This window comes from Pavona decussata, unplaced genomic scaffold (genome assembly GCF_977016875.1).
Source record: "Pavona decussata unplaced genomic scaffold, jaPavDecu1.1 SCAFFOLD_52, whole genome shotgun sequence".
Lineage (NCBI taxonomy): Eukaryota > Metazoa > Cnidaria > Anthozoa > Scleractinia > Agariciidae > Pavona > Pavona decussata.
This window is the reverse complement of record NW_028145474.1, coordinates 1,569,015-1,582,453: the sequence shown is the minus strand read 5'-3', so window position 1 is coordinate 1,582,453 and position 13,439 is coordinate 1,569,015. Positions and strand designations below refer to the sequence as shown.

The window sequence follows — 13,439 nt, the reverse complement described above, 5'->3', positions numbered from 1 at the left end:
TTAAACACCGTTCTTTGGAGGTTAATTGCGTGACTGCCGCTAAAACTAACGAGAAAAACATCAACTAATGCGAAAAAAAAGCTCCCGCCGTAAACCGGTTAGGACCATTAAGTCGAATACTACTGGCCTAATTCATATCTTAAGTAGATAATTGTATGATTGTGGTTTAAACCACATAAAAATGCCAAAAAATGGTATATCAATAATCGGCGAGCAAAATGAACTGACGCGGAATTTCACGCGAGCTTCGAGCTTCCCTCTAAAAAAAACATACAAACAATTAACAATTTATGGAAACTATCGACTTAACAGAAGGAAGTAAAAATTATTCGAAGATTCGGAGCCGACATTCAGGATCAATATTGTAGCCTGGTAAGTGATCTAACCAATTTATTTTGTAATGTTAGCTTTCATATAAACAGAACTAGCCGCAGTATGTGTCTTCGTTCAAGTCAACATGATCGGATTGAAACGCGAATTCTTTGAAAGACCAAAAACATTTCTTACAAAGGGCTTTTCGAACTAACATTGAGAAAGAGATGAAGTTCATATTTTCCAGGAACCGTTGGCATACGGGCACGGTTTGATAGAAATATTGCGATAAAATAGCGAGGAAAGTCGGAAATGGTTGTTTCCTCGGGCGTCCGCATAATTCATCCACTTATTATTGATCTTTTTGTAGCAGCTTACTGATTTGTTTGACTACAATAAGCTCATTGAAGACAGATATGGATACACTAAGAAATGTTCCAGCACTGTCCTAACCTTGGATTTAATTCTTTCTACATGCTTTTGTCAAAAAATGCATCTCCTCATCAATACACTATGTGCATCGTTCATAAGTGATTTAATGATGTTCATTTGGTATTCCCCAGGCAATTCTGCAATGTTATCTTTATTTATTTACCGAGTAGGTCTGTCACTCAATACTGAGCATTTCAGACTGCTCTACAAAAAATAATAAATAAATAAATAAAATAGAAATAAACACAGCAACGAAATCAATAGAAAGAAACATAGGCTGGTCAATCAACTGAAGAGACTACCTGTGCCAAATAGTAATGATGTCAAGGCTGGTATTCTGATAAACCAATTCATCACTGGTGGTTGGAACTAAACAACCATCAAACATTTCTCGTGTACACTGGTTATAAAGCTCCTTACAAATCTTCACATTGTCCTTGTACCTGGCCATGCTTTGAACACATTCAGAATTTTTACACTTTCTGTATGAACATTGTTAATGCACTTACAAATAATTAAAATCCCAACTCATTAACTGTAAAGAAAACAAGCACTGAGAAGGAAATGGAAAAAAACTCATCAAACTAAACAAGATAAAGAAAAATCATATACTGAAAGGTCAGAAAGTGTTGTTAAGGACAGAAAAGTTCTGCCAGCAAAAGGCACTTGTCTATAGGATACAGTCAAAAGTATTTCATTATTTTCATAGTTGTTTATGTTTATTATTATAAGTGCTTTTGATATGTACTGTAACATGCAAATTTTACTGAACAGACTAAATTTTTCACAACAGATATTGAGAGGGAGGGGCCTGGGTGAACAACAACAAGTGCTATGACTAATGAAGGAATATGGTCTTCATAACACAATATTTTAATTTTTATAAATAATAGCACTCTACGATTCAGCTTACAACATTTTACTGGAAATTGTGTTCTTGTTTGATACTAGGCCCCTTCCCTCAAGAGGGGGGGGGGTGGGGTAGGATCTGCTCTTGACAGGTATTAATAATGTAAAACAGACACAGTGAGCTTTTGTCCATTTTTATTTCTAAAGTAACCATTTAATTATAAATATCATGACCCACCCCCTCTGTCTGGCTAAATATTGCATGGCCCACTCCCTTTTTGATGTAGCTACCTTGCACCTGCACCAGTCCTAACTTTTAAAAATGCCCAAGCAGCAAGACGTTCGTGACATTATTGACATAACATAATTTGAGCATTCCTTGTGACCATAGTTGATATACTGGATGACGATACAGAGGCTGGTAAAAAAATGTGTCAAGAAGCAGTGCCTGCCAGTAGACTCTCCTCTGCTGTACACATGCCACAAAGATGATGTTAGTGCCTCAGAAAAGTTTCATGTACTCCCTGTGAGTGCAACAGGAGACTTGGTTATCATTGCTTTTCTCTTCACTTGAATCAATACTACTAGGAAAGAAAATAGAAACAAGATTACAACTGTATTTACTGTTGTTTTAAAAGTTACTTTTACTTGCTAGACAGTGGTTGGCAGTAAGTGTTCAGTGGTCAAGAATTTAGTTTTTAAGGGGTAACTATTAATAAAACAGCTTAAATTATGTGAAGAAACTTAGGTCTCAACTCCTGGAAAATGAAAAAGTATTCTTAACTAACTCAACAGCTACAGTACTACAACAAAAAAGAGCATGAACCAAAACACTGGTTACTTGAAGCGCAAAAGCGAACAATTAGAGGACACAGTTTCTTCAAAGAGATAAAAGTGTCTTTTAACTGGGGTCTTTACTTGGGTACGTAAATGTAGAAGTAAAGGAAATCTTTTAGCACCGCACTGATTAATTCAAACTTAACTGCAAACTGACTCGACGAATTCCACTGATCATTTTGATCGTTTATTCTTCGACATTATTAACACACTGGATATTTTGCTAGAATTATAAGCTACTCTGGAGTCGAGTGTCAAGTTGACTGATACTATCTATGTCGAAAAAAACCCAATTTCTACGGGCGAACAAACAAATCTTTCTGGCACAATTTTTCACACAGGGGGACAAGCCGAAACGCTTCGAAAAGCCTTTCCGCAGGATTTTAAAATAACAATGAATATTCACTCACCTCTCCAGCAACAGAACAAGATTTTAAGTCTCCTTAACCAAATGACAAGCCATTTTCAAGCTTATATAATCAAGAAAAATAAGCTTTAAGTAGTGACACAGTCAGCGACCCCGCCGCCATTTTCGAGAATTCTTCGCATTTACACGCTCGCTTTGCCGTGACGTCACGATGGCCCGAGACCTCGAATCAGCCGCGCTCACGAGTTTATCACTCCCTCCTGCTCTGGGATAATGGAATTTTTTATCCCAGAAAACGTGGGATTCCGGTCTTTGTGCGCATGCTTAAGATTAAAGCGGAAGTCAAATGCCCCAAAATGGCAGCCACGTTACTGTTATTGGGCCTGAAGGTTTTATCGGGCCTTGAAAGTGTTCGAGAAAGCCAAAATTGATTCTACACGCGATCAAAAGGAACTGGATTTTTTCCCGTAAGAGCGGATCAAAGCAACTGGATTTTTTTTCATGTAAGAGCGAGCGAAAGGTGGACTTAATTCGACGTTGCTACAACAGACAAGTAACATATTTCTTTATTACTCATACTGTTTATACTTACAAATAAAAAGGAACCATCACTTCTTCTCTCACAGAACTGAGCAGCTGACTGTGAATTAAATTTATTTTCAAATTACCTTCTCCCTTTCCCTTAACAGTTTATTTCCAAATGAATTGTGTGCACGCTTTTCTTAAAGTGAATTTAAGAATGTCATATGTGTTCGAATGCAAGCTTAAGTACAATTTCAACATCAGCATATTTAATACATGCCATGAATTCAAGAGCAGCTGTGAATTTTTTTTTCTGAATAAACATTCCTTTTGCCTAGCTTTTGGCAAAACTGATAGAGAGTGCTCACATATTGCATGCTTCTAGTGCTGTAGAGTTGCTCCCAGGTATACTAATAATATATCTAGAAATAAAATGAAGTAGTATAACAGAGATTGGATAATTGTGCCAACAGGCTCTGAAAATAAGGATAGTGAGTTGTGTTGAGGTTTAATTAGTTAGCTATTCTGCCTAACCACAGAGTAATAATTATATATGAGAACTGTATGGAGCGTGGTAATCATGCCACCTCTCATCAGTAAATTGGTTATAATGTGATTGTTGAGACACTGTTGATACTGCCTCACTGTGGTACTTCATTTAGTCAGTCAATTTCTATACCATGCATATAATCTCCTTAGTCTGTTCTTGTATACATGTAATCAAGGTAAAATAATTTAAAACTATCTTATGTGAGTTCTCTCATAAATTTGGGTGCAGTGTAGGAAGCACAGAGAAGGGGTCAATAGATTGGGGAAATTATGTTTATATTAAATTGACATAAATTTTGGTGGGGCCTGACTTCATCTGGTCGTGGAGTGTACACTTTAACTAAGAGCTGAGTCAGATAGCTCAGATACTGACACACATTACCTAATGTATTCTGATTAATAAGGGCACATTACTGGTAAATTGATAATTTCTGAATGATTTGCCATTTCTTTTGAGTCGGCTCGATGGTGATGTGATTAGGTATAACACATTTAACTGACTTCAGGCAAGGGAAGTATTATACTCAACCAACACTCTGCAGCTGAATAGTTTAATATAACCTCTTCTCTGATCTTGCAGCTCTTGCTTTGACGACAGATAATTACCATTGTCAAACTCCCCAATATCCTGAATGATTGGCACAGTGTTGTGAGACCTTTGCTGAACTGTGTAAATTATACAGCGCTTGTGGGAATTTGTGGTCCCTTGACAAATTATAATTATGTTAGCTAAGAACTAAAACTGAAAATTGTCAAACGTGACTCTTAGTTCAAGCCTTTCCTGCGCTCTGATTGTCTATTAGGCCACAATCTAAGTCATCCAGCATATTGCATAATGCTTGTGGGACTGGACCAAGCCTAGTGAGCTGCATAATTTGATCAAAGGTCTAGAACAATGGAAATAGACATTCAAAATAATAATTCAAAATCATATAAATTTGTCATACCATCAGTTACAAAACTGTATCTAAAGATGTTTCAAATTTCTTTTAAGCTTGTTAACAGAATAAACAATAAGGCTAAGTGATGTTTCTTTAACCCATAAAATATATTGAATAGTAATTTATTAATTTTTTTTTTGGTGGGGGGGGGGGGGGGTCTAATAAGCGTTGACTGTAAAACTTTATGTTTCATCTATAATCACTCTATAATTAACAGTTTTGTTAACAAATTATACTTAAAAATTCTATATACTTGATGAGATAATGGTTACACATAATTTTATTAGTTACCCCCAACGGGGAAGGGGAAGGGAGTAAAGGACCCATTGGAATCCTTGGAATGTTCAACATATATATTTTATAGACTTGTCATTCTTTAGTAAATATTGAATGTAGTTTTTTTTGCAAGCTAGTATTGTAGTGTCTGAAAGTTTTTTCTTTTGTTTGATTATCAGTGCAAAATAACAAGTAACGATATGATTCACCAAGAAGTATAATTATATATGCTAAAACCTGCTGGCTACCACAAATTTCTTGCTAATATTTACTAGCAATAATAATTACATGAATGAATATTACATCAAGAAATGATAGAAGGGGTTGTTTTCACCAAATTATTCAGTAAAATCCATCCACTGCCAAAATAATTATGTTAGTAAATTTGCCAATTACAAGAGGAGTGTTTGATAAGGATATAATTATGATGAAAGTGGTCACTTAATTCTGCACAAGGCTGTGCAAGCATTATCTACAGGTCATATGCCACACAAACTTAGGGTACTTGGCTTCCATGTTTATGTACAACAGGTACACTTGCAGTAGAATGAAATCGAGCAGGGGCCTTCTCCTGTATCTCAATAATAGCGTCCCAATTGAACCCTTCAAGGGAAGACTTGGTGTTCTTCCTTATAACATATAGCACAGAAAGTCACACCACCCCTCATCTATTTTTTTAAGTAACAAATGGTACTTTAGACATGATTTCACACTTTGCAACAGCATAATTGCTTTGGCCTCTCAACAGGAATATTTGTCTGCAAGGGAACCCACAGTTTTCTTGTCTCATACTTCGTCAATGGAGTATCTGCATGTTTTTTCAGATGAAGGGAAAATAATATTTTAAAAAGGGTAGATTATTTTTACTTACATATATTAATGTACAGCACATTAACAGAGTACAGTTAAACTATCATTACCTTCAAATTTTTGCCATCTTTATTTTAAACTCAGTGTACATTATTTGTTGAGTTATATAAAAACTCCAAGCAATATATTATGTTATAACTTTTGTATATTTTAAGATTGAGGAGGCTTATTATTCATAAGCCTCATATTGATTTCTTTTATTGAGCCTCCACTCCACTACTTGAGGTTTTTTCTTTTCATTGTTTGTCTGTGTACATGTGGGAAGTAAATAAATGCAAAGATTTTAAGGTACTTCTGCATTTCGAAGTCTAGCTTCAGGCTTCAGTATTATCTACACCTGTTTTTTGACTTGTCAAGTTGGGTGGCTCTTCACTGTCACAGTATGTTGACTTTCTTGCAGAGAAGATGGTAGTAAGTAACAAACAACAAGTCTTTATTCTCAACTGCCCCTATCCTGTAAAAATAATCTTTAAATCTGTATGTACTATTACATTTTCGGATTAAACTTTCATCTGAAGGTAACTTAACACCACGCCCTTTACACTTTTTAGGACATATCACTAATTGTTCTTATGGAATATGGAACAGTTAGAACAAAATCTGTTAAAATTCTCAAAACAAAATCTCTCAAAATTTAAGAAAAATGTTTAACACACCATTACCTCCGCCTCAAAGGGGCAATTTTTTTCTGAATTATTTTTCTTTGGCAAGCTGGCCATGGGCCGTGACTGACAAAAGTGAAACCTTTGCTCTCGTGTACGGTGTTTGATCATCGTAGAAATGTCTTCAGCGTTTCCCTTGTGGCAAAACCGAAAGGGAATTAATCGAAACGGCAACCAGAGATGGACTCCACTCCACACCAGATCAGTCATCTCCAAATTTTTATCCACGACTTGTAAGGCTTATAGATGTTGAAGAACTTCTCTATTTTACCATGCATGATAACCTTCACTAGTAAATAACATGTTCGAAATATTTAGTACATTGACAACACCAATGTCCTCTCTAATACGTTTAATGTTTCCATACTTGCGAACGGCTTCACCAATTCGTTCTCCTACCGCTTTTTCTCCTGATATAATGATATTTTCCGAAAATAATTTTTTGCAACAGCGACAGTAATCAGTTTTTAAAACTGCTCGCATTTGGCCGTATCATTTTACCGTCGAATGACAGTAGTGGCAAACTTCCTACGATAAAACGGCTACTGTTTAGTCGGCTAGAAATTGTTCCACTGACATAATTCAAAACCCGTCTTTGAATTGGAGTCCTTCTTATTTTTGGTATGGAAAAAATAACATAAAATAACCGTGACACACACATAAAAATTACAAAACAGCTAGTTTGAGATTTCAAATCTCCCTCCAAAACAAGGAAGTTGGTGGGGGGTTTCCGGTTTGGTTAACTTCCGCAAATGACCAACGGACTTCCTGTCGGTCTTCCATTGTCATGCAGACAACCAATCGAAAAAATTAAATTTTTCCATTATCCCAGAGTCTCTACTGGCGTCCACCCGCTGACCCAAAAGCCAGAGGACTCTGGGTACGAGATGAGAGTATTACGTCACGACAAAAACACAATAGGTTTGAATAAAAATACCGCAACTCCAATCACTTTCATACCGCGGGCTCACTGGAACATAAATTCATAATGGCGGACTCGAAAACACCAGTTTTCAAGGCTCAATATTTTCAATTTACGGGGCCCAAACTTCATTTCAGTGACCAAGACAGGTACAACCACATCGGATAAGCTGTAAAGAACGTATTTTTGTTTCATACGTGACATGAAGTTTTGATCGTAGTAGCACTTTAAGGAAAAGCTTCAAAATTTAAAATTAAATCGTCTTCGAATCCCTTTTAAGAACAACCGCTGTTTTCGCACACGTTTTCCGAAATTGAACTCGACCGCCGGGAGCTTCCTTCGTATTTTCTGGTCTTTTCTCGCGTGTAAAAACACATTGGTCTCGATCTTTTCCTTCTCTCCTTTTCGGGTGATATAAACCATATTTCTTGGTCACAGGCTTGTGTGGTTTGAATTTTTCATTCCGTATTCAATAATTTAGTCTGTTGTTTGAACAAGTCGTGTGTGTATAAAGATTGTAGCAGTGAGGGGAGCATTTGTGACAACAAATGCGAACAATTTGCAATTGAGCTGTGCAAGATTGTGTGCGTTTGTGTGTGACTGGTGAACAACAAATTCTCTTGCATTTCAAACTTCAGGTCAGCAATGCTTTTAAAAAAATTCCGTCCTGTAAGCAATTTGAATTTCGTTACCGTTTTGGTCGTGTTTGACTTTGAAAATGCGCATATAATTAGTACAGCATCGAATCGCTCTGGAGCTTGCTATGATTAAGTGGGGGCGTGCAAGATTAGGTGTGAATCTACCACACCTTTTACTGCGCAAACGGCCGGAAACTTTTGTTTGGTTAATTACAGCCCTCGCTTTTTTCGTAAGCAAATCTAAAATCTCAACCTGGGGAATTTCACGGCTGCAATGTACAAATCCACTTAGCAAGTCGCAGACGAATGCTACAGAACTGTAGTTTGTTATCTGCAAGGTTATCTAGTAATCCGAGCAATAACTTGCGTGATCCAGTTATGATACTTGAAAGCTTCAAGAAAAACCTTTCATTTGATAATCGATGCAATCGTGTTCAAGCGAGAAATGGTCTTGAACCATGTGCTTTTGCTTTCCCACTGTGCGCAAGGCTAAAAGGCATATTCAAGGCTGTTGGAATACTTTCGAACACTTGATCGAGATTAAAAATGGGTTTAGCTTATACGCTTGGGTACTCATTCTAGTAAACTTTGATCGGTGATAGACAATACCACCAACCATGAATTTAATAATCGCCTCTTAAGCCGTTTATTCACCTCAAATACATGTCTTTTACGTTTCTTCTCCGCGGTATCAATTTCGTGTCTGAAATCAACATCGAACGTTCCTTGTGCTAGCAGTTTGTCACGCAAATTATTTAGTCGTTGTGGGTTAGGTATCTACACTGTCCAACTTGTTTACTTGTTTCTAGAGCTGACTGTTTTCTCTAATTTTAAAACAAACGTCGCTTATTTTTTTTTAATTTTCATTGTTATGATACTACTCAATTTATCATTCGAGGAAATTTTAATCATCCCTCCGCAAGAGATGCCGCTAGGTTTTGAGTCCAAACATTGGTTGAAAAGTCTTAATACGTTTGAGTTTGTTTTTTCAACATTCCTTCGTTGAATATTTCTCTTTAACAGCTTGTGTGCAGAAAGTTATTCTTCATTATTTGTCCATGATCAGTATAAAAACCTCTCAAAGACATTAGCATTAATTTGCTAATGCGTGTTGAAAATATTAAATCTGCTTCTTTGCTCTTAACGTGCAAGTGATTATTTTCTAAGATAGGTTATTCTTAGAAAACTCTTTTCAAATTCAGAATTGAAATGTGAAACAAAGAGTGCTGGAATAAATAACATTAAACCAGAACGCAATGATTGCATTGTTACGATCCTTGCTATGTGTATTTAGCTTAAAGGGAAAAATAAGTCTTGAAACAAAAAAATCAATTTGAAAATTTCCTAATGTTTCCTAAGTTTTGCGTTTCTTGAAATCAGTCAGTCATGTTCCTGACAGTATGTATCCCATAGAGTTTACACCCCAAGAAATTATGTGTGTAGTTGGAATTTAACAGTTTTGTTTACACGCTCACATTTCTGTTGATCAGGGATGATATGAGTCAAATTTATTTGCTAGCTGTTGACAAGATATTTAATTTAAGATTATTGTTTTTGAGGTTGATTTCTTCTTGTGTTTTGCATCCCATTTTCCTCTGCTCTGTATAGTATATATTTACTCTGTTGGTGATTTCTTGGTGAATTTCTGCAAAAATAGAAAGCAACATTCTTTTTCTGTTATTGATTAATGAAGAATGAAGGGAGAGGTCAGTCAAATAAGATTTGTCATGTTTTAATGTGACATTGAGTTGGATGTGTTCAAATTACATGACGTTATAGTCAAATATTAATACAGACTTCTCCAAATCCTTTTCCTCATAAAAGTGTGAAAAGTTAAAATTAAGGAAACGTTTAGTTTTTAAAATATGTTAGGACCACCTGAAAACAACAAAATAATTTGCTATTAGCTTCCTTTGTGATGATTTCATCCACAGACTCAGACGCTTCAGCCGCATCACATAGCATAATCAACATTTCCACATGTACAGGAAAGTGCATGAACCATTCAATAACTTTTATTTTAATGGACACACTTTAGGATCCTGTCCACAAAGTAAGAACCACCTTGTACAGCATAATAAACAGCACCACAGGAAAGTACTGCTCAGTAGCTTTCATGGTCACACTTTAGGATTTCGTCCGCAGACTCAAAAGTTAGAACCACCTTGCACAGCATAATGAACAGCACCACAGGAAATACTGCTCAGTAGCTTTCATTTGAATGGTCACACTTTAGGATTTCATACACAGACTCAAAAGTCACTGAACCACCTTGTACAGCATAATAAACAGCAAACAGGAAAGTGCTGCTCAGTAGCTTTCATTTGAATAGGCACACTCTAGGATTTCATCCACAGGCTTAAAAGGGAGAACCACCTTGTACAGCATAATAAACAGCATCACAGGAAAGTACTGCTCAGTAGGTTTTATTTGAATGGTCACACTTTTGTTTTTACCCAGAATCAAAAGATAGAACTACCTTATACAGCATAACAAACAACACCACAGGAAAGTTCTGCTCAGTAGCTTTCATTTCAATAGGCACAACTTAGGATAACATCCACAGACTTAAAAGTTAGAACCGCCTTGTACAGCATAACAAACAACACCACAGGAAAGTTCTGCTCAGTAGCTTTCATTTGAATGGTCACACTTTAGAATTCAATTCCATGATCACCTTCACTATCTGCAGTGAAATCAACATTACCACAGTAAAGGAATATTCAGTAGCTTTCATTTGAATTGCCACACTTCATAATTTTGTCTTCAGAGTCAAATTTTGAGCCACCTTGTGTGGTGATTGAAAATTAAAATTTGAGTAATAAGTACGAGATTAAAACAGGCTGTCATCAACATGAAGGCAGTGTAAGTTGATAACTTGTGGTGTGTAAATTACACATATTTTTCCCCTCTGTCGTTTCTCTGATAAAAATCTTCTCTTCTTTTTTCATAAAATGTTAGGATGATAGCTAGTGATATTTTTTTGCAACCAATTTTCCTGACAGCTGTTGTGCATTTTTTTTATCAGGTTGATGTTGCATTTTTGAGGGCTGCGAGAGCTGGGAACCTTGAAAAGGTTAGCAATTTCCTGAATGAAGAAGGAGATATTCACACCTGCAATGCTGTGAGTAACAAGGCTTTGTTTTGTTGTTGACTTTCATGGGCATCGAAGTTTGAAATTTGACCATTTTGTTTTGCTTTGTGTGCTGGGTTTTTTTTTTTTTTTGCAAATTAATTAAAAGTTAACACCTGCTTTTCCGCATCTCTTATCGGAAGCTGGGATCAGGTTGCTTAATCATCATCATCATGATTCACTATTGTCACTCATACCTATCACAAGGTTCCAGATATGAAAGGGGACTTAATTAAAAAAATTCACTTGAACCAGGAACTTAAATGGTATTTAAAAACCGTGGTAGATTTGGAGAGATTCACATCAATAATTATTAGCTCCTTGCAACCACAGTATGGGGGATGGCATTACAATAATTTTTTAAACACAGAATTAATTAAAAGGAAAAGCTGAGTTCATGAATATATTCACCTTTGGAGATTTGGAGAGATGCACGTCAATTAGCTCCTTGCAGTAGCACAGTATGGGGGCTAGCATGACAATAATTTTTTAAATACAGAATTAATTAAAAGGAAAAGCTGAGTTCATGATTGAATAGATTCACCATGATGAATTTAGTAAAAAAGCAAAGTTTTGTTGAGGGCTGCTTCAAGCACAAGGAAATATAGAAGTTTGAATTTTTACAAAGAAGTGTCGTCTATGTCTGGCAAGCTACCATTGCCTGTATCCCATATGTTTCTTTGTAAAAAGTCCAATTTTTAACTCATGAATGCATCCATGCACAATGAACGAGTTATCGTAATGTGGAGTAGATGTTACTCGGTTGGTTGATCTGTTGTAAACTTTCATGCATGCACAGTGAACAAGTTATTATATATAATGTGGGGAAATGTCACTCGGTCATTGATGGTAAACTTTCAAATGTGGCATACTCTCACTGCCCACTTTTGGTTCTCTCCTCCTTCAATTATAAAAATTCACGTTTTTGGAGTTCAAAATTAAAGTGCACCTAACCCCCCAATTTTTTTTTCTCTTAAATGAATCTTTGCACCTGTTCGAAACATATTGCGCTATTTGGCGCCTTTTTCAACCAAATCTTGACTTTTTTTAGGCTGTAAAAGTTACGAAATCTAGCCATCATCTGTCCCACGATTGAGCTAGTAAGGGGCATGGGTCTATTCCTTACTTGGTGTCACAAACTGATTTGCACTTTATTTAAGTCTTTGTGGAAATGCATGCAAAGCAGTTTGTGACGCAATGCAAGGAATAGACCCATGCCCCTTACTAGCTCGGTCATGGGACAGATGATGGCTAGATTTGGTGACTTTTACAGCCAAAAAAAAGTCAAGATTTGGTTGAAAAAAGGCGTAAAACGGGTCAATGCATTTTGAACAGGTGCAAAGATTTAATTAAGCGAAAAAAATTTGGGGGTTAGGTGCACTTTAAAAGAAATAGACTAAAGAACACTTGCCGATGTATATAGTCTTCGTATGTTTATATTTTGGTTCACAAGAATTCAGTGAGAATTGCACACTGTTGAATGCTGAGCAGATTGAGATTGTCGTCCAAGTCAACAGGGATTTCACGTAAAATGGAAACAGAAAATACGATGGGGAAACGTCTGAAGATATTCTTGTGTATTCTTCTTTGGCAGTCCGAAAGTCATTTGGCTGCTATTTAGACACCCTAAACAACTAAAAAATACAATCATTAATGTGTGTGGTCTTTGAATCTGAAGGTTTGGTGAGGGTCCTGGTTCAAACCGTCGTACATGTCAAAGACAAAATCTTTTTATCTTCGCCTTTAAAAGCCAACCACTCCAAAGGCCCCAAAGAATTTTCAGTTTTCAATTTTACGGTTACCACTATTCACTTCTGCATTTATGAGTTGGCTCACGGGAGCCTTTGATGTAGATTTTACATTTCCTTGAGTTTATGTCAGATCTCTAACAAACTCCACTTCTTATAATTTTGTCAATGTATGTTTTAGAATGGCCTGAATGCACTTCATTTATCGTCTAAAGAGGGCCATGTAGAAGTTTTACAAGAGCTTCTCAAACGTGGAGCAGGAGTGAACTTTACCACCAAGAAAGGAAACACAGCTCTGCACATTGCTTCATTGGCTGGACAGAAACCTGCTGTGGAAGTACTGTTAGAATCTGGAGCATCTGTTAACTCCAAAGCTCAAGT

At 36.4% G+C, this 13,439-nt stretch overlaps 1 long non-coding RNA gene and 1 pseudogene across 2 annotated transcripts in view; one reads left to right on the top strand and one right to left on the bottom strand.

Moving 5' to 3' along the window:
- Positions 1–13,439, top strand: part of LOC146480844 (uncharacterized) — a 73,798-nt pseudogene that overhangs the window by 15,146 nt on the left and 45,213 nt on the right. The window contains exons 2-3 of the transcript XR_014864621.1: positions 11,206–11,301; positions 13,240–13,437. The product of XR_014864621.1 is annotated as an uncharacterized LOC146480844 (transcript). The remainder of the gene's footprint in view (positions 1–11,205; positions 11,302–13,239; positions 13,438–13,439) is intronic.
- LOC146480847 (uncharacterized) lies at positions 1,423–3,074 on the bottom strand. Its single transcript, XR_014864584.1, has 2 exons — positions 2,841–3,074; positions 1,423–2,174 (listed from the first exon to the last, which is right to left on the bottom strand). It is a non-coding gene; the product is annotated as an uncharacterized LOC146480847 (long non-coding RNA).